Source organism: Lynx canadensis, chromosome E2, assembly GCF_007474595.2.
Source record: "Lynx canadensis isolate LIC74 chromosome E2, mLynCan4.pri.v2, whole genome shotgun sequence".
Classification (NCBI taxonomy): Eukaryota; Metazoa; Chordata; class Mammalia; order Carnivora; family Felidae; genus Lynx; species Lynx canadensis.
The window spans coordinates 11,488,606-11,511,767 of NC_044317.1; positions in this window are offsets into that span (position 1 = coordinate 11,488,606).

Below are 23,162 nucleotides of genomic sequence, written 5' to 3' on the forward strand. Positions count from 1 at the left end.
ATTTGTTCCATGATTGATTTACCCAAATGTTTAAGAGCATCTATTACAGAGAGGTCTTGGTGACAGGTGGCAGAATTTAAAGGAGAAATAACATAGTCATTGTCTGGCCTTCTCTGAGATAAATATCCTGCAAGGGAGACAGGTAAATTAAATAAGAAATTAGAGTGGTAGTTGATAAGTACTATAATAGAATGGGAAGAGGATATAAGAACAAGTAGCAAGATCACGTAACCTAGTCAAGTGGGAACAGACAATGTATTTAATAAATACCTGTTGGGTATCATTAAATGAGTAAGACCACATTTAAGCTTGTGTCTGAAAGATGACGTGGACTTGGTTCAGCAGGAAGGTGACAATGTGGGAGCAGGAATGGAGATCAAGACAGGCAGAGGGATAAGCAAGGGAAAAGATCAGAAGTGAGAGAGAGCAAGGTGTTTTGAGAAACTGAAATAAGGTCAGGACAGCTGTCACAGGGGATGGGCTCAAGGGAGAGATCAGTCTGGGACTGGACGGGGAGGCCATGAAAGGTCTTCTAAGCCAAGTTAAAGAATCTGAAATGTATCTTTACATGGCCTGACTGTTACAATACTCACAAAGCACCTCCTAAATAAGAGTAGACTTTCTTTTGGATTCTTGAAAACATCAAATTTCTACATTTCCAAGCATGGTACACAGAAGGTACTCAATAAATATTTAACAATTCTCAAACTGGATGACTTTGCCGAATAGAAATTATAACTTCACCCAGATGTGATGATTTTGTAATGTGCCTATGTGAAAATTTCCTCGTTTATCATTTTAGCAAATAGTAGTTTATCTTTAAAACCAGGTCTTTAACCTTTGGCAAAAGCTTGATTTCAAAAAATGTAAAGACACTGAAATAGATGATTGCATATTGCCATTGCATTGAAACATAATTATGAGCACCCTGAATGGGAGCACTATAAATAAAAATAACTCATCAGGTCCTTTTACAACCTAAGCAATGCAGAGTAATTAAACTAAGAAATTAAATTCTGTAAAATTAAAAATGCAATTCTATACATCCAATTTAGCAATGATTTTCAAGGAACTGATTGATCTCACAGCTTTGAAACAGCCTGGCTTGGTCAAATTGCAGACAATGACTCATGTATTTGTTTATTTCAAAGAATGCATTTCATTAGCAAATTCACAATTTCAATTTTCAAGTCAACTTGAATAATACATGCAGTTTAACAATGTGAATGTGTGTGTGCACGCGCGCGCGCGTTTCTGGCCAAGAGTGATTCTCATTCTTTACAGGAGTGATTCTCATTCAAACCATCTCATATTATGATTTGCATTGTGGAAGAGTCGTCATAGTTACAAAAATACAAGCTATTACTGATGGCAGATTATTCATGCTATTCTACTTAGAAATATTCTGGTGAGCAATTATAAACCATGAAATACATGTATAGTATTATTCCTATGTGTCCATGCAGAACACAATCCAAACACAGGTCTCTATATAAAGGGAATTATGCATGCATTATAATTATCCATTTAAAAATTATACCATTTTTCAGAGTATTACTGGTATTCTATGAAATATTTTCTCACATATTCCTTAGCATATAGCAATAATCAACCCATATTATTTCCTATATATCAATGAAAGCTTCAGTGACTTTAGTCTCTTCTCTACATCTCAATGTATCTTGAAAAATACATGTTATTTTTATTTCAGTATAGTTACAGATATCTAAAAACTGCTGAAAATGTTAGTGTACGTATGAGTACGTACACACACACACACACACACACACACACCAGTTTATTTCTATGGGTAAGGGCAAAAGGAGAAGGATGGTCTTCTCACTCCCCTTCCAATTAAAAAAGACAGACCTGTCACATGGAAGACTGGAAGCTAAGAAAGGAAGTAGCTCTTTCCCTGCAGCTACCCTCTGTTGCAGCCTGCTCCCTTCACCTTTTTTACTGCACAAGAGTAAATAAAGGCTGGAGACGCTCAAAGAGCAAAATCTTCCTATTGTCAATTGTCCTTATAGCATACGCCGTCCTTACTGGGTATCATTAAATCCTGTCCACACTTCTATACACAGTCCCTTTAACAAATTCTCTTCAATTATCCTATTGTATGTCCTGTGTTTCATGTGAGAATCTTGGCAGATATAGTAAGTGGTACGAGAAACGCCCCAGAAATGAATTTTCAAATGGGACTCTGAGAATGGGTTGTTGGTATTTTTGAGAGCCTCATGGAAAGCCACGGGATGAAGTGGCATCATGATGATTCAGATTTTCCCTGGTGATGACCTGGTATGAGACGCACGTGGAAAGCAGGATGTAAGAGGTCATGCGGCCATAACACTTACCTGCTGCTATTGTAGAATTAGTAATATTAATGAGAACAGAGTCAGCTGGATGCTCCTGAGAGGTGTAGAGGATGTATTTGGATAAAAAGAGAAATGGAAAACCAAGATTGTCCAATTTACAAAACAAGGGGAAAATGCGAAAGTCTTGATGGCAACTTTGAAGGAACACCGCATCCCCTAGAGTCTCAGGTGGTATCCAGCTCCTATCATCCCTGACTTATAGAATAACTTATGCATTACCATTTCATCCCATGTAACATTGCCTCAAACCAGGGTAACACCTTTTACAGCAAAGGGAGTTAACAACAGGCTCACTCCCATATAAATCACTGGACTTATCACATGCTCCAGTCTCTGAAGCCAGTTAAGAGACATTGCTTTGCAAGGTCAAGGACAGTACAACAAAATACGGCTATGCTTTAGGCGAGCAGTTAATGTAATGTGCAGGAATCTGTGGGTCCAAAAACCATGAGGTAGAGGTAGGAGTGTCCTCATCATTGTTATCACTTGATAAATTTTTTATTTCTTTGTCCGGCAACACTATGACTGAAGGAGTTTGAAAGTCCTAGTGTCAAAAGGAGCAAAGTTTCCACCGAAAAATACAGTTAAGGATTGACAGAGTTGAGTAATGAGGCAAGTCTCTCATTGTGAGGTCCTCATGTGCTGTATACACAAAATAAGAAGGGGGCCAAGAAGCTGATTTTCTTACTGAGAGGGAACGGAGTTGCTGCTACACAATGGTGCAGAGGGGTATGTGCAAACAAAATTTTATGTGAAATTTAGGGGACCAAAGAGGACGTCCCTTAGTACACCATTATCCAATAGTCCTGGACAATGAAAAACTAAGGCAACTCCATGAAGAATAGGAACACTAAATATTCAAGGATTTTTTTAGAAATGAAGGGTTGACTCACCCCTCCAGAAAAAGAATGCCATTAATTTCAAGGTTGTAATGCACAATAAGCGAAACACAGAAATGGTTGTAGTAGAAGAATAACGTTCTGATTACTGACTGTGGCTTTGTGATGAACTATACAAATGGGGGCTGTTCCAGTAATGTTTGCTGTCACTGTCGTCAACTGCACCCCCCACTTCTCCCTGCTATCTTATATGAACAGCAGTGGCACAGCTAGCATTTTACAGTTGGGAATATGTTCTATTTGGTATTTCCTCAAGATGTTACATTATGTAATGAGATTTTTGAGTTCACTGTTGAGTGCACAAATTTTCCAACCATATAAAAATCAAAAGCAGATGTAAAAGACAAAAGTGATGGATTACGCTATGTGTCTTTTATTAATCTCTCCAATAGATGGCACCAGCTGGATATCAGAGGCAGAAAAAGAGGTCGGTGGCTTTTTCTATGGCTTCCTTCTTCCTGAATCAACCTTAATTGCCCCTCTACCAAAGGCCAAGCTACTGTCCCCGGGTCTCCTCAAGTACAGGGGAAATAAAGTGTCCCTCACTGTTGCTAAGTCAGTAGCACTGAATTGCTGCATTATTCTTCACTAATTTCCCTAAACCCTGCCCACCCCATTAATGTTCCTCAATTTCCCTGTTTAAATGAAAACATTAGCTAAAGGAAAAAGCATAAAATAGTAATATGTTTTAAACATTTTAACTTAAAACACACAAAAGATTTTCTGGTTTAGGATAGGTTTACTACTTTTTGTTTTCCATTACCCTGAAAGCAAAACTTTACTCACAAAGCATTATGTAATTGTTTCTGGTTTCAAGTTTTTAAAGTGGAATGAGAACATCAAAACATTGTGAAAAATATCAGAGCACAGAAATCTAGATTTTTATTATTCTCTTACTCTTTTCTGCCTTTAAATCAACAGGGAAAAAAATTTCATGACTTCCTATAACAAGTCTTTCCAATGCACTCAACATGATTTTTATAGAAACAACTCTGTTTTTGTCTGAATCTATTTTCAATTGGCATAATCTGTACCTAAAATACGGAATACAGGGGGGACCTGGGTGGCTCAGTCGGTTAAGCATCTGACTCTTGATCTAGGCTCAGGTCATGATCTCACGGTTCCCCACATCACACTCTACTGATAATGCAGAGCCTTCTTGGGATTCTCTCTCTCTGCCCACCCCCACCCCCCTAAAAATAAACAAACTTAAAAAAAATAAAATACAGAAAACAATGTAACATGTCCAACTTGCCTGAACAGGTTTGGGAACAAAACCCACTGACCAAGATAAGCATACAACTCTACCAGCAGGAGGAAAAGTGGAAAATGCAATATCCCAGGCACAATGGTTCAACATCCCGTGGGAATCGATGAATATATTTCACTGAAGAATGTAATGGTGGGTATCAGTGAAGCCAGCACACTGGTTAGGGAGAGAATTACACCCATGGAAGGGGATGAGGGTGCCTGTGAAAAGCGTGCAGAGTATGATCAAAAGGGTCTAGCACAGAATCACAAGGAACACCAGCAAACGAGAGATGTATCAGGAGGGTCTGAGAGAGGAGACAAGGTCTGAAATATTAGAGACTTACCAGGAATTACTTGTTAAATAAAAGAACATCTTCTATCGAAACAAATGAACAATGAAATTCACAAATTATATGGTTTGGGGATGAGCACAGGATCATAAATTAAATGGCCCTGGCTGCGGAGTCTGCCTCTGACTCTGATGTGTCACAATGACTCCGTGTCTCTGGGCCTCACTGACTTTAACTGTAAATGGGAATAATTATCTCACAAGAGCAGCCATGAGAATCCCATACGGAGTCTTGCACAAAATGTACTCTTTGTAAGTGCTCAATAAATGCGGATTTCCTTCTTTCCTCTTCAGCACACTATTTCCAGAATCTGCTGTAAAGTGGTTGAATACTGAGAAGGAATTCCTGGACCATCCTTTCCCAACAGATGTGTGAAATGCTGGTTCATGTTCACTTTATTCTTAATCAAGTCCATTTACTGACAATTTCTCTACCACTGAGGGAAAATGTTCTGCTTCATAGCCCAGAATATATGCTTTGTGATTTCCTGATTGATTTTATTGATTTTAGTTCATGCCACTTTGGTCATATTTCTCAGGTTAGGTGTCCTCCCACGCCACGCCATTTCAACGGTGTAGTTAAGTCTCTACAGAGCTGTACAATTTTTTTTTTAATTTTTTTTAATGTTTATTCATTTCTGAGAGAGATGGAGAGAGACAGAGCATGAGTGGGGGAGGGGCAGAGAGAGAGATGGAGACACAGAATCCGAAGAAGGCTCCAGGCTCTGAGCTGTCAGCGCAGAGCTGGACACGGGGCTTGAACCCACAAATCATGAGATCATGACCTGAGTTGAAGTTGGATGTTTAACCAACTGAACCACCCAGCAGCTCCCGGAGATGTATAATCTAACCGTCCTGGCTGGGACCCAATTCTCTTTAGGAGAACATCTTCCTATGGGGGTTCGTAGAGCCAAACTAGATTCCATAAAAGTATCTGCTATCGAAACAGGATGTCCTCTGAAGGTGTGATGAAACAACCATACTCTGGTTAATATCATAGGTCATGAGACTAGGTTGAAGTATGGAGGTAGTATATTAATAAATGGGTAAAACCAATCCTTTGTGTGATCTAACAGTTCATTGTAAGTACAAAATACACAAAAACTGTGGAAGGGAAATAGAAAATAGCAATTTTTTCTGGCTTACATATCATTATAAATGTAGAAATTAAAAACATAAATTTCGGGGCGCCTGGGTGGCGCAGTCGGTTAAGCGTCCGACTTCAGCCAGGTCACGATCTCGCGGTCCGTGAGTTCGAGCCCCGCGTCGGGCTCTGGGCTGATGGCTCAGAGCCTGGAGCCTGTTTCCGATTCTGTGTCTCCCTCTCTCTCTGCCCCTCCCCCATTCATGCTCTGTCTCTCTCTGTCGCAAAAATAAATAAACGTTGAAAAAAAAAAATTTAAAAAAAAAAAAACATAAATTTCAAGATGACTTTGAACCTAAAATACCCAAAGATAAAACCCAACAAAGTCCAGAAATCCATCTGCTCATGATTTGCTCAGTGTTTCACTGGTCTACCTACCTGATCTGCAAGATTCAAACTGTCAAATCAGCCCAAATCTGGAGACAGTAGTGTGGCAAAATGCAGCTGTGGTCAGTAGGGGAAATGCAGATTGTCCACGTGAAAAATTCACGGGTTTTGCTACTGATGTATACTAGTACAGAGTTTCCAAATCCAATTATTACCATTCTTAAAGAAAAATTGGTAGATGGGGGCACCTGGGTGGCTCAGGCAGTTGGGTGTCTGGCTTCAGCTCAAGTCATGATCTCACAGTCCGTGATTCGAGCCCCACGTCAGGCTCTGGGCTGACAGCTCAGAGCCTGAAGCCTGCTTCAGATTCTGTGTCTCCCTCTCTCTCTGTCCTTTCCCCGTTCACACTCTGTCTCTCTTTCAAAATAAAATAAAAACAAAACAAAATTTTTAAAGAAAAATTGGTAGATAGGACACGACAATTATCATGACAGATTCTGGGATTTATGAGACTTCAATCTGTTTTGATATTTGTAATCATTAAAGTATCTCCAAAGGACAACCCAAATTCAAATGCTTACTTCTGAAGTAATGAATCAGATTATTAAGCTCCATGCCCCTCCAGCCACCCACCACAGAGTAGAGCTTTATGCTCACAGTGAAAAGAAACTAAGCATGTCATTTGAAGATTCATATTTTAAATGGCATTTAAGATCTTTTTCATATCGTAACATTTTCAATCAGTGAAATATTTCCAATCTTGTCTCTTGAATTAGATTTAACTTTAAAATCTAAAAATAAATTGTGTGTGTGTGTGTAAAATCTTGTACTACTGGTGTTTTTAACTTGAGACAACCAAGATGATTAAAGAATAGGAAAAATATGTGTATGAGAAGATTTTCTCATTTAAATTTAAATAATCTCATATATCTCACTAGCGATTCCTTGTACAAGCCCCATTTTATGCTCTGTGGTTATTTCATCCCACGTAAGTACAAGACCAGACAGATTCAGTTCTTGACATCATCTGGAGTTGGACTTCAGTCTGGGCATAAGGAACATGGCACTTAAAGCTTTCCACATTATTTTTGCTTTCACCAAATATTTAACCAGAACACTAGCAAGGATCATTTAAAAAAAAAAAAAAAAAAAGAGGGGCGCCTGGGTGGCGCAGTCGGTTAAGTGTCCGACTTCAGCCAGGTCACGATCTCGCGGTCCGTGAGTTCGAGCCCCGCGTCAGGCTCTGGGCTGATGGCTCGGAGCCTGGAGCCTGTTTCCGATTCTGTGTCTCCCTCTCTCTCTGCCCCTCCCCCGTTCATGCTCTGTCTCTCTCTGTCCCAAAAATAAATAAACGTTGGAAAAAAAAAAAAAAAAAGAATTACTTAGTGACCCTCTAGGTAAACTTCTAAACAAATGCACTGAGTGATTAAACGAAAAGCACAACAACATACAGGCATATGATGCTGACAGGAATTTCACGTAGGAGCCGGAAGAATCCTTTACCCAGGCTAGCTGGGTCAGCATTCTTCACGCTGCGGGCATCTTGGCTGGCACCATATGCCATGTACACGAGTGCGTGTTCTTGTACTTCACCTTTCATTGACTTCAACTGTCTCTTTTCTGTTCCTCCCCTTTCCTACATCTTCTGCATCCTCCCCTGTGGACTTTGTTTCTCTTGTTTCTTTGCTCAGCTCCAGAAACCTACTATGGATAATCTATTTACTGCACGTACAACTGGTTTTCTTTGCTGAGGTTTCCCCAACACAAAATTCACTACTTTTTTTGGTTAGCATCCAAATGGAAGAGAATACTGCTTGAAAGCCCAATCGTCTGCACTTTGTCCCTGACCAAGAGCCTTTCCACATAGTGAGAAGACACCATTTCTTTCAAGATCTTAGTATACAGCAGAAAGTCATGAGTAGGGTCATCCCTCCTCTCCCACTTGAATAACCTTCAAGACACCTTGCTTCTATGGCACATTCATTCCTGTGCCATAGAAGACTTATAAACTTATAAGACTTATAACTTATAAACATCCTCTCATGGCTAAGTGTAATGTCAGAGATTCTAGTAGCCTGGCAGAAACATTGCCTTGGCCCTTTTAAAAGTTCACCCCTAAAACATGTGAGAATTTGAATTTTGCCAAGGCATTTGGTGAAACTTTCCATCTGAACTGACAAAATGGTGAAATGGGGGCGCCTGGGTGGTTCAGTCAGTTAAGCGTCCGACTTAGACTCAGGTCATGATCTCACAGTTTGTGAGTTTGAGCCCCTCGTCGGGCTCTGTGCTGACAGCTCAGAACCCGGAGCCTACTTCACATTCTGTGTCTCCCTCTCTCTCTGCTCATGCTGTGTCTCTCTCTGTCTCAAAAATAAACATTAAAAAAAATTTAAAAAAAAAAAACGGTGAAATGTGGACTCAGTACTCTTCAGTGATTTTGCATTTTAATTTATCCATCATTTGCCAAAGCTGCTGGATTGATTTCCACCGTGAGTGACATTTACGTTTTGTGACAGGGGACGCTGGCCGGGGCTGTCCTGTTCAGCATTTCTATTGATCATTTGAACTAGGATACAGAAAGAATACAAACAATACTCAAGAAAACACACGAAAAACAGTTTTAAGTTTCCGTTATGAGATGAATCTACTAAATTTCTGAGATAGATTTATGTAAAATATTACAGCTAGTAAGCAGTCAACTATTTCTCAATTTTTGTTGGTTGCCAAAATTTAATACTACATTTAAAGACCAGTTCTTGTTGCTAACAGTTGTTGAGCAATGAAATGTTACACAAAGGGTATAATTTGAGAATCAGCTATAACTCTGAATAGACTGCTTGAGTATGGATTCTGGACTCTGTTCTCACCAGCTGTGTGACTTTATTTAAGTTACTTAACCTCTCTGTGCCTCGGGTGATAATACTAGTATCTATCCTGTATGATTGCTGGGAGAAATAAGTAACATAATGAACGCAAATCATTTGAGCAATGCCTGGCAGATGCTATGTGATCAGGAAGTCCCAGGGATTATTATTATCTTTTCTAAATAGCTTTGCAAATGGGATACATTTTCTTCTATATTCAGCATTAAATTGTATCTTCACTAAAAGTGATGCGGTAAGAGACATCTTCAGATACCTGAAACTCCTTTTTAATTTTTATTCGAATGTTGGTGTATTCACACAATACTGAATAATTGGGAGGTTTTCTTAAATGATAACCCACACTTCAACCGTGTGAAAAAAAATGAGCAATTCAAGAGAAAATTAGATTAAATCCTTAAATTAAATTCCAGATTAAAAAAAGATCCTAGTAGAAAATGTACCAGTATGGCTTGCTATTAAGATCTAATATTTTCCCAATTGTGTAGTAATGAGGGTGGGGGGGACATCCCTTAGGCATTCTCATGAAAAGATCTGGATAAACAGCTTAAATAGACAGTGTGATTAAGGCCTCTTCAATAACATCAAAATCACCTCCAACTTAATTCTATTCATTCAAAGAAAGAAATTACTTTATTTCAAAGTTAATAGAAGTTTCTTTTTTAATGTAATAATTGGCAGACAATTATTTTGCTTGAAATGCAATAATCCTAAATGTACTTGAGGGTTATTAAATCAGTGAAATCTTCAAGGCCATGGAGAGTAAGAAGATACAATTGTTTTATTTCTCTCGTGGGTTCCTCTGTGACTTGAACATTCAGATCTTATTTACAAAGTGATTCTGGTATTGGAAAGTTGATAAAAAAAAAAACACATGATTTTACCAGAAAAGACTGGGAATTGAAGTTAATATAGTAAAAGGAAAAAGTGAACCAGAGTAAGATGTTTTATTTCCATTCCAACCACTTCTCATCCTTCATATAGGAGAGGAGAAAAACGTATATTTACGATGAATATTATCAGAGAGTTTGACATGTTCTTACCTAAATACATTTTTAGTAGAACATTTTCAGAATTCTTTTATAAATGTCTTCCTATGAACATTTTCCTGAGGTTTATTTTTAACTTAAGCTGTAAGCTTCTTGAGAAAGAGACGCTTTGCCTCGCTAGGAAGCGGCCTCCCTGAGCACTCAGCTGACATGAAATAGCTCATCTTTAAAACACTGAATAACTTTAGCAAAGGTATGTGAAGAACTTTAAGTATCTGAAGAACAATGAATGTGTTACACAGGCACAAAGTAGTAACAGTATTTTAGAAGCTTGAATTCATTTCTGATCCTAAACAGAACGAAATGAAACCCAAAAAGAGTCCTTTAAACTAAAATGGGATCACACGTGCTGCCTTACGGAACGTATGTGTGTGTGTGTGTGTGTGTGTGTGTGTGTGTGTGTATGTATATGTGTGTATACATATATGTATATGTATATATACATACAGCTGACCCTTGAGCAACATGGGGGTGTGGGGCACCAACACCCAGAACAGGTGAAAATCTGGACGTCCCAAAACATCACCATTAATAGCCTAGTGTTGACTGGAAGCTTTATTGATAACATAGTCAACTGATGCATATTTTGTATATTGTATGTATTATATACTATATTCTTAAAATAAGCTAAAGAAAATATTATTAAGAAAATCATAAGGAAGAGAAAATACATTCACAGCACTGCATTTACCAGGAAAAAAAAAGCCACACATAAGTGGACCCACAGAGTTCAAACCCATGTTGTTCAAGGGACAACTATATATGCACCCACTGCCCTCCCTCAAAAGCTGTCTCCATGTTTCCTTTCACCATCAAATGCCTTAAACTTGAGGCACAGTCTCTAAGCACTACACTACCCTTCATTCCTTACACCACCGCAAACTGAATTTTTATCTGTGTAGGATTCTCATCATTCTATATAACTTCTTACAGGGAAACAATCCCCTCCCATCAATGTCTTTTTCCTTTTCTCCCTCCTTATTCTATCTGTCTTTTCAGCAGGAAACAGTGCAGATAACTGCTCCTCACTTGGGCATCCCCTGCTTCTGGTCTTCCCAACCCTCTTCTGTCTCAGCGCCCTTCTTCCAACTGCCCTTACACACAGAGAGAATTCTTTATAATTCTTTGTAAGTCATTTGCTAAATCACTGTTAGTCCTGCCTTGGTACCAAATAATCCAGAGGGAGTGCAGTAGATCAGCACTCGAGAATCTATAGTTTGGACAACTGAGCTTGTATTTTGAACAGGTTGAACATTTTCCAGAAAAAAAGATAGGTTTCAAATGGAAGTAATGTGAGCATTAGTATCAAGAATACTGTTTTTTTCTAGCAGAATCAGACCTACAAATACAGAGAACAAGCTGATAGTTGCCAGGGGAGCGGGGTGGGGGGGGGGCGATACGTAAATGAGTGAAGGGAAGTGGGAGATTTAGGCTTCCAGTGAGAGGGTGAATTTTGAAGTCAGGAGAATAAAAAGTACAACATGGGGAATATAGTCAATGGTATTGTAATGGTGATGTATGGTAACAGACGGTAGCTACACTTATGGTGAACATAGCATAACATATAGAGAATCACTATGTTGTACACCTGAAACTAACATTATGTCACTATACTATATAGTACAGTATAAAAATTACACTATAATTTTTAAAAATTAAAAAAAATATATGGGCACAAAATTTCATTCCAATATATTTTACTAAATATTTAAAGATAAAATAAGTGCATCGCATATAAATTATTCTTGGTTGTAAACAAAAATACTGGGTTTTTTCCCTAGCCAAGGGGAATTCTCAAGAGTAATACATTCTATTAGGACAACGCTTTTTTTTATACTAAACACTAAAAACAATGACTATGCTCAAGACACTGCCGGCTTCTTTCCTGTCTCCCACCTCCATACTGGAGACTGGACTGCCTACCTGGTCCCCTTGCTGCTCACCCTAGCCCCAGGCTATTCCCCCCCCACCCCCCCGCAACCACCACCCTCCCCTCCCCCCACCCCGGGCTCTCCATGGCTAAGAAGACTCCCTAATCCTCTGCTGACACTGTTGCCAGGCCTTCAAATCTCAGATTATCTGTGGCTTCTTCTCGGAAACTTCCCAGGCCAGCCCCAGGTTGGTTCATGAGTCCTCCCAATGCTACACTAATAACCCATATGTATTTCTATGGTTGTACCCGCCAAACTTCATTAAAGCCCTCAGACTCCATATTGGTTTCCCCCTGTGCTGTCAGCTCCTGAGGGCAGTCGTGGTCTCCTATTTATCTCTGTGTCCAATGAGCAGAGCAGAATGTCTGACATATAATGTTCAGTAAAATATCTGAATTCATAAATAAACAAACAAAGATTGAGTTGAAGGATCCTGTATGATACTATCCTAAAACTTAATGAGATTAAGTTTGATAAACACAAAATAGACACCTTTGGATCTTAAAATTTTCCTCCATAATCTTATTAATGTATATTCTATTTTTACTATTATTACTAATCAAATTTACACATTGATATTTTTATGGTGGGGTTTACTGCACACATCACATCATTTTGTTTACAGAGTCTCAAAGAAAGATACAATGAGCAAGGTCACACATCCCTTCTCTGAGAGGGTTTGATATATCTTAGTGCTCTCAGAGCAGAGATAATAATATAAAAGACCACTGGAGGCGGAATAATGGATCCAAATTAAGGGCAACATCAATTTCTACTCAGCTAGATAGCAAATTTCAACATGTACTGTTATGTCAACATAGGCACCATTAGGAAAAGAAGACTGATTTTCAAAGTTTAGTTTTATTACTGAAAAAAATGCTATGTTTTATTTTTTTAATCCAGTATGACAATTAAGGTATAGTAATCCCATTTATCTCAATAATTTTTCTAAATGGTCTCACGTCTTAGCCTAGTTTATAAAGATATGTAGCAATATGGATTATGTTCAAGAGTTAAACAAAAAAGATGAGAAATGCACAATCTTCCTCATTATTGAGGCTCATTGCTAAGAGAGTGTTGGTAACTTACTAAAAATTCTATCGGGGCTCATTTCCAAGGAGCCTCAAATATTTTGCCACTTGAAAATATAATTAACATGAAAGAGACTGGAGAAAAGAAAGTTTGATTGTAAGATTAAATTCCACTTTCAAATCTCTTCTTTGTTTCCTTAACTATGTCTACATAAGTGTTTTCTCAGACAGCAAAGAAAAAGACCAATTTGGTCAATACAGGCATCAGAGTGTTGATGTTTTTAAAGGAAAAATGTGTTAGTGCCTTAGTTATCTAGACAATTGCTTCAAATATCATATCTATTTTCTATTCATGGAGACATCTACATCTGCACAAAGCTTGTGTGTCTGAAACTGAGGGTGCAGGTCATTTGTATCCAGTCCACTACAGAACCTGGACAGGGATCAAGGGCCAGACAGAACTGAGGACATTTCATTGTCAAGAAGGAAGGAGATAGGATATAGTGCATGACTCAGAGACGAGTTTGTGTCATGCTTAGCATGGCATGCTTGTAATTGCTGGATTGAGCTATTTTTCTCAACTCAGTCATTTAAAGGGTGCTGTCTTATCATATTTTCCTAATCACTTAAAGAGTGTCGTCTTACCATAAATCATGTTTACTTAGGGCCAGTGACATATGGCCTTTTTAGGATTTCCCTTTTGAGCCAGATAAATATGTTATTTTGTATATGTATGATATAATCACATTAGACTGTGATTATATCCTACAAAAGGAGACAAACCTTAGAAAAAGAAAAAAGAGACAGGAACGACTAAAATTTACAGTGGCTGCATACATCATGATTTGAACATGTTCATTCAATACAATCATGGTATTATTTGTTTCTTAATGAAGTAATGGAGGAATGCACTGATAAAAGAATAATGGGTAAGATGAGAGAGGGGGTGTTATCTAGATCTTATCCATATAGTCAAACCAACAGAACTTCTGTATATGAGAGAATCGCAGCTCTGTAACAGAATCAAGTACAAAATTACCAAAATAATATTCTGACATGTTTGGGGGGACCACGTGGAAAAAATTACTGACTTGTTTAATTTCAACAAAGTAATGACTCTTATTAAAGTCTGTATTTCTCTTTTGTAAGGAGGTACAGCAATGGAACATAACTCACCAAACCAACTGGAATGAATCACAAACTGCACAGATATTGTTAAAAATGAAAAAGTATTGTATCTAAGTGAATAATAGAAAAGCTGAATCATCTAGTACAGTTACACTGGCAAGCTTTAGCACAGTTATAAGGGTAATGAATTTCCTTTTACTTGGTTAAAAACAAAACAAAAACCTAGAGTTGTTTATAAAAATGAGATGTTTTATTTTTAATTATATAAACATTCCTATAAAACATAACTTGGTCTCCTTTTTAAAAAACTCCATGGTAGAAAAGTTTTTACTGATTAAAAAAATCAAACAATACAGAAAATTTCAAAAAACAGAAATCATTCCAAAATCTCAGTATCCAGGTATTATTACTATTGTCAGTGATCTGTATACACAACGCTAAGTACATTTGTAAAAAAGATACCATAGTAATATTCCACTGTCTATATAGCATCCATCTTTAACCATTCATCTAATGATAGACATTTGGGCTGCTTCCATATCTTGGCTAATGTAAATAATGTTGCAATAAAACAGGGGTATATATATCTTTTGAAATTAGTGTTTTTATTTTGTTTGGGTAAATACCAAAAGGGCATAAAAAAGAATGAGATCTTGCCATTTCCAACAAATAGGTGGATCTAGAGGATATAATGCTAAAAGAAATAAATCAGTCAGAGAAAGACAAATACCATATGATTTTACTCATATGTAGAACTTAAGAAACAAATGAACAACAAGAAAAAAAGAGAGAAAAAAAATATTCTTAAATACAGAAAACAAACTGGTGGTTGCCAGAGGGGAGGTGGTTAGGGGCATGGATGAAATTGATTGACGAGTTGATTAATGATTGATTAAATAAGTAAATGTATCCTAGGATAATGCACTACAAGTAACTTGCCACTTTTTTTTTTCACTTAATACTATGTAACTGCCTTCTTTTAAATTCAATACAAATAGGTCGACCTGTTTTTCAAATTCCTAGAGTGATATCCAGAGTAATTCATTTAACTACTGTCCTCTTAATGGAACATTCAGATGAGTCCTATATATTGCTACCACTAACAATGTTATAATCGACATCTTTCTATATGCTTACACTGTATGTGCATTTTAAATTTTGAGAAATTGCCAAATCAGCAAAACGCAGATTATTTTTCCCCACATTTTGTCATCACTGAGAACCTTTTCAGTATTTTAATCTTTGCAAATTTAATAGGCAAAATCACTGCCATAATTTTCATCTATATTTATCATTAGGACATCAAATGATCTTTTCAGAAAACATTACAGATTCCTCTGCCAAATTTTCTATTGTTCTGGTCATCATTTTGCTCATTTTGTAACAGCTTTTTTATGTCCTATAGATTTATGTATTATACATCACTTACGGAGTACATGAAATCCAATGAGGAAAAGTACTATTATGGGCTGAATGTATGTCTCAAAATTCATACACTGAAGCCCTATCCGCCAGCACGGCTGCAACTAGAGTAAGGAGGTAGTTAAGGTTAGATGAGGGCAAAAGTGTGAAGCCTGGAATCAACAGGATTTTTGTTCTTTTAAGAAGAGACAGAAGAAAATTTAATCAATCTCTGTATATATGCATATGGGAACATAATGAGAAGGCAGCTGCTGCAAACTGGGAAGAGAGCCTTCATTGAAGACCAAGAATCTTGATGTTGTACTTCTAGGCTCCAGAAGTGTGAGAAAATAAATTCCTGTTGTTTAAGCCACCTATTCTTTTACATTTTGACCAGTATATGGTATTTTGATCATTTCAGACCACTGTGATCTTTTTGGATAATTCAGTAGAGTTAAAATTGGTGACTGTATTAGCTTTGTGGTGTGTAACACACTACCACAAACCTGGCAGTTTAAAACCAAACTCATTCATTATCTCGTGGTTTCCATACGTCAAAAGTTCAGTCACAACCTACCTGGGTTGTCTGCTTCAGGAACACACAAGGAAAAATGCAGGTGTCCTTTAGGGCTACAGTCTCATTAGAAACTTGAATGAAACCAATTTGACAAATTTCCTATTAAAAAAATAAAATATAAAAAAGTAAACTCCTAGAAAAAAGAAAAAAAAAAGAACCTTGAATGAAAAAGATCTGCTTCCAAATACTCTCCGAATGTTGACATAATTCATCTCCTTGTAGCTGTGGGACTGAGGTTTTTGTTTTATTTCTGTCAATCAAGAGTCATTCTCCGCTTCTAAAGGCCATCCATTTTTCCTTGCTCCTTGGTCCTCCCCAGAGACCCTCTCACAATGTGGCAGCTTACTTCTTCAAGACAGTGATGGAGAGTGTGTTTCTCATCTCAGGGAGAGCTCAGCTGCAGCTGTAGGGGCCTTGATCTGATTAAGCCAGGCCCACCCAGGCACCTCTTCCTTCTGATTAACTCAAAATCAACTGATGTGACACCTTAATTACAATAATTGCAATAATCCTCCACCTCCTTCATATTCTATTGGTCAGGAGCAAGTCACAAGTCCCATCCACACTTAAGGGTTTAAAGATGAGGTGGGGCAGAAATTACAGGGGATGCTCTAGAGTCTGCCCACCAAAATGAGTGTTTTGTGTTTTTAACTCTAAAATCCATGGGATTTTTGGCACCAACTTTTGACAGTCTGCATTGTGGAATCTGAGGGACAGAGGAGATGGTGATCAATCAGCAGGAGCTATGGGGAAAGAATAGGAAAGATAAAACAAGAGGAGGGAGAGCTGACTGAAGAAGGGGAAACACATCCACGCCATGGTGAGCAGAAGAGTCGTGGTGGAGCAACGATTTCATGGGAAGGAAAAGAAGATGAGCTTTAGCTCTCTCTTGTTCCATATCCATCCTGTCTTTCTACATGAGACAATTACACAACTTTCTCTCAATTTTCTTTTTCCTTCAAGTCAATAAGGCGCCCAGTTCTCCTTGCCAATTATACCACGGTGGCACTTACTCATCCTTCATGCCTTAACTGTAATGAGAAACTACACTCTGACACCACCCCCCATAAGGTGGTGTTCCACCACCCCCCATAAGGTGAAGAATGGGCCTCATAAGTATAAATCGGACTTCAGCTGGGTCTCTCCCCTGTTCCTCAAGAGTAGTGCAAGTCCCTGAAACTCCTTCTTGGAGTAGTAGAGAATCTTCTCCAATATCTACACAGACAGTAAGCATTTCAGATCTGGGTCCTTTCTGCCTAAAGTCCACATCAAGCTTTCCTGATTCTATCTCCTTTCACAGCACCTTCTGGAACTCTCTCTCCACATATCATTCTGAGGTTACTAAACTCCGTGGTAATTTTAAAGGAAAAGTCAGTGTTTTAAAGATGGAAATGAAAGGTGTGATCACACGACAAAAATGTAACCGATTTGATTTTAAACATGAAGTATCTGTTAAAACACCTGCTAGCTTCCCTTCACCTCACCCCTCCCCCACCAGTCCCCAGGTAGCACAATCTCACTCATCCCTTCTCTCCACATCTCTTCTCTCATTCATATTTTCCCCCGTTCCCAATCAGAAAGACAAAGATGAAAGAACCAAAGAGTCATTTTATTTCCTTGTACTGAGTAGCTCTTGGTGGCGACTGGGTGCACTCATGGCCTGGTGACCGCACCCTCTAGTTCAAGGTATCTATCAGGATATTACCCTTAAAATATTTCCCTCCCTAAGGGCGCCTGGGTGGCTCAATTGGCTAAGATCCCCACTTTTAATTTTGGCTGAGGCCATAATCCCACAACGGTGAGATCGAGCCCCAAATCACGCTCCACACTGAGCATGGAGCCTGCTTGGGATTTTTCTCTCTCCCTCTCTCTGCCCCTCCCCTGCTCACTCTCTTTCAAAATAAACAAATAAACATTTAAATATACATATACATATACATATACATATACGTATATCCTTCCCTATATGGAAACCTCATGCTTGCTGTCAAGATCAAAAAAGTTACATAATGGTGGCAAATTTATACTCCTCCTAGACTGAAGCTCATGGAGGATACCTACTCACTTTGTCATATTCATCTTAGGAACACCCAGCCCCGCTTATGTCCAATAAGCCTTCTCTGTGTGTGTGCTATTGCATTCAGAAACACATACCAGGAAACACATACCGAAACTTAGCAAGTTCACACAGTGCATACTAAATGAGTGTAACCTGGGTTCCTTGTTAATTTGTGGGAACACATTTCCTTCAATGTTTATAGGACTTCAGGAACATGATACTTCAAAAATGTAGTATAAAGTACAGAATCATACACCAAACCCCAGACTCCCAGACCTACATCTCCCATACACCTGCCATCTACACATCTACCACCCTACAGTACACAAGCCACCCTTAACACCACATCCCACAGTGTGCATGCACACAGGCGCACGCGCACACACACACACACACACACACACACACACCACCCGTGTCACCCTAACACACCTCACTGCACCACAGACCACAACACATAGTATACTATACTCCACTACACACCCACGCCCACATCTACCATCCCCAACAGACCACATTACATCAACCACACACCACAGCACAGCACACGCCATCCCACACTTACCATCACAATAAACCACACACACACACACGAGTCCCCTCACATCAAACATACAAATGTGAATCACTTGATTGCTACACACTTGTACTGCTTCAATCTTGAGTGGGAACAGAGAACGCAGAGATTCAAGGAAGCCTCATTCTTCTACTCTTTCATGGCCACAGAATACTGACCCAAATAAAAATTATTATGGGCTTGAGGGAGAGATATTTTTGTGCATACTTCAAAAATACATGAATACATTCAAGGAAATTCATGGTTATACAAGTAAGTCCGAAAACTAGAATGGGAGAGGGAAAAATAAAGTAAATCCTGATAATCTGTGGGTGATCAGAGTGACTTTTAAGATCACGTGTTGATTTGTGTCCCACTCTTCCCAGACCCGAGAGCATTTATCACAACACATTATAAATACAACTTTTGCTTGTCTTGTTTTTCCACCCCACTTCAGCAAGGTGGAAAATCTTTTCAGTTTGCTCAGAATGTTTTCCTGGCACCTGGTACACAGTAGGTATCCAAATCATTTTTACTGAATCAAGGCTTTACAGAGGGAGATTACGGAAGTTATAAATACACAATTTCATGATGTATCTAAGTAAGTCTACAAAATTAAATAATATTGCCAGAAGAGTTTTCAAGCCCTCACCATCTTGTTCATTCTCATCTCCTTTCAGATATCATGGGAAATTTTAGGGCATTCAATTTCAAACAGAGTTGTGTAACAGATTTCAAATTAAATCAAAGTAGATTTCCCTGTGATTTAAAAGTGGATAAGTTTCTAATCAATTATGCATATAGTTCACTTGGTTTGTCCTTCACAGTGTAGAATTTCTAATGGTGTTTAAAGTTGGGAAAACCATGAACAGTCTCTCTACCATATGCTATCGTTTTCTTTAATTACAGTCCTATTTGGTTTCTTAATGAAGTAAAAATAAAATCCAATATATAAATGTTATGACATTTAGGGATATCTAATTCATGTTCTCATCCTATGATTGATTTTCCTTAATGAAGAATTAGAGTAGGTGAAGGCCTTTAAAACCAAATATATTCTAAGCTCTTCAACCTATCAGTTTTCAAATAATTGTATTTTTATTTTCAAAGCCATTCAAGTACAACATTTTATAGTTCCTGTGAGGCCATCATTTTTAAGAAAATGCAATCAGTGTAAATTATCATGCACTTGAATTTGAAAAAGACCGGTTCAAACTGCACATTAACTCTGAAGGCAACCATACTGATTCTTATTTATCATGAAAATATACTTATCTGACACCACATTGTGTTTGTCTTTATCTTAGGAGTGAACTAATGGAAAATGAGACAGTATTCTAAAATATATATATATATATATATATATATATATATATCTTTATCCAATCATAAGATCTGAAACTTTACATTGCCTACTATTAGATAATAATTGTAACAATTTCAGCTTAAGCCACTGCATATTAGAATCTTGGCCTCAGATTTTATACACTTAAGAAAGTTTTAACATAAAATCATAGTTTGAGAATGTTTTAATACATAAAGTTGTGAAGTAAATGGTTTTGATTTTGTTTTGTTACTCTTAACTTTTTAAAAGCTCCATGAGAGTGGTAGGTGAAACTGTATTTAGTATATGTTTTCCCCTCAATGTATTTTGCTTCAACAGACACATCAGTAGTATCATCAGGCAGAATTCTAGTATCTCCAGTAGTTCTATTTTACTCCCTATGATCCACATCCTCTATAGCCCCTTCTGTTGAGTGTGGGAGGTACTAAAGAATATGCCAGAATATGATTAGGTTGTTTTATACAACACATTTGACTTTAAAAAAGAGATATGATTCACCCTGGGTCTGACCTAATCAGATGATTCTGAAAAATAAACAAGGCTCTTCCTGGAGAAAGAGATTCAAAACAAGAAGGAGGTTCGAATTCAGAACTCCGGAGTCTCTGTTGCTGGTTTTAAAAATGGAGAAAGCCATGTGACTAACTAAAAATGTGTCTAAATGGAAGAGCTAAAACTATAAAATTTTTAAAATGACACATAGGAGAAAATATCTATATAATCTGGGCTATGCAAAACCTTCTTAGATACAACAAAAATACATTCTATAAATGAAAAAAAATGAAAAAATAAACACCTTATCAAAGTTCAAAACATCTGTGTTTTAAAAGACACCATTAGTGAAACTAAAAAAATAAGCATCAGACTGTTAGAAATTATTTGCAAATCAAATATCTCATAAAAGATGTGTATCTAAAAACTATAAGGAACTCTTAAAACTAAGAAATAAGAAAAGCTCATTTTAAATGGACAAAAGTGTAGAATGGACTTTTACCCAAAAACATATAAATGAGTAATTAACAAGCACATAAGAGATATCATTAATCAGGGAAAGGTAAATAAATACCACATGTGATACTTAACACCTACTAGAATAAAGTAATAAAAAGTTAAGAACAGATAATACTAACTCTTAGGAAGAACATGGAGAAAATGGCAAACTCGCATATTTATAATGAGAATTAAAATAGTGTTGCCACTTTGGAAAACAGTTTATTTCTTAAAATTTTAAATATAAAATTCTCATATAACCCATCAATTCTACTTCTAGATAACTACACAAGATAACTGAAAACATAGGTCTACACAAAGACTTATAAACGCATATTTCCAGTAGCATTATTAATACTAATTAAAAAGTGAAAACAATCGAAGTGTTCATCTACTGATGAATGGAAAAATAAAATGTAGTATATCCACAAAGTGCAATACTACTAACAGTAAAAAAAAAAAAAAAAAAAAAAAAATGAACTACTGCTCCAGGCAAAATATAGATGAACCTCAAAACCATTATGCTAAGTGAAAAAAGCCAGACCTGAAAGACCACACATTATATGTTTCCATTTAAAGGAAGTTTCCATAAATAGGAAATGTCTAAAAAATGAAATTTTGGGGGCGCCTGGGTGGCGCAGTCGGTTAAGCGTCCGACTTCAGCCAGGTCACGATCTCGCGGTCCGTGAGTTCGAGCCCCGCGTCAGGCTCTGGGCTGATGGCTCGGAGCCTGGAGCCTGTTTCTGATTCTGTGTCTCCCTCTCTCTCTGCCCCTCCCCCGTTCATGCTCTGTCTCTCTCTGTCCCAAAAATAAATAAACGTTGAAAAAAAAAAATTTTAAAAAAATGAAATTTTGTAAACAGAAAGCAGATTCTTGTTTGCCTGTGGCTCAAAGTGGAAAGTGAGATTGGGCACAAGGAATCTTTTTAGGGAGATGGAAATATGGGATTGTGCTGTTACATGCAAAAATATAAATTTATTAAAAACTACCATACATTTTTTAATATAATGTATTGTCAAATTGGCTTACATACAACATCCAGTGCTCATACCAACAAGTGGCCTCCTCCATGCCCATCACCCATTTTCCCCTCTCCCCCACCCCTCCATCTACCCTCAGTTTATTCTCTGAATTTAGGAGTCTCTTATGGTTTGCCTCCCTCCCTCTCTGTAACTTTTTCCCCCCACCTCTCCCCGCTAGCCTTCTGTTAAGTTTCTCAAGATCCACATATGAGTGAAAAAATATGATATCTGTCCTTCTCTGACTGATTTATTTTACTCAGCATAATACCTTCCAGTTCCATCCACGTTGCTGCAAATGGCAGGGTTTCATTCTTTCTCATTGCCAAGTAGTATTCCATTGTATATATAAACCACATCTTCTTTATCCATTCATCAGATGATGGACATTTAGGTGATTTCCATAATTTGGCTATTGTTGAAAGTGCTGCTATAAACATTGGGATACATGTGCCCCTATGCCTCAGCACTCCTGTATCCCTAGGGTAAATTCCTAGTAGTGCTATTGCTGGGTCACAGGGTAGATCTATTTTTAATTTTTTGAGGAACCTCCACACTGTTTTCCAGAGTGGCTGCACCAGTTGAACCCATAACTAGTGAAGAAGTTGAATCACTTATCAAAAGTCTCCCAAAAAATAAGAGTCCTGGTCCAGATGGCTTCCCTGAGGAATTCTATCAGACATTTAAAACAGAGTTAATACTTATCCTTCTCAAGCTGTTCCAATAAATAGAAGTGGAAGGAAAACTTCTAGACTCAGTCTATGAAGCTGGCATTACCTTGATTCCCAACCCAGACAGAGACCCTACAAAAAAGGAGAACTACAGGCAAATATCCCTGATGAACATGGATG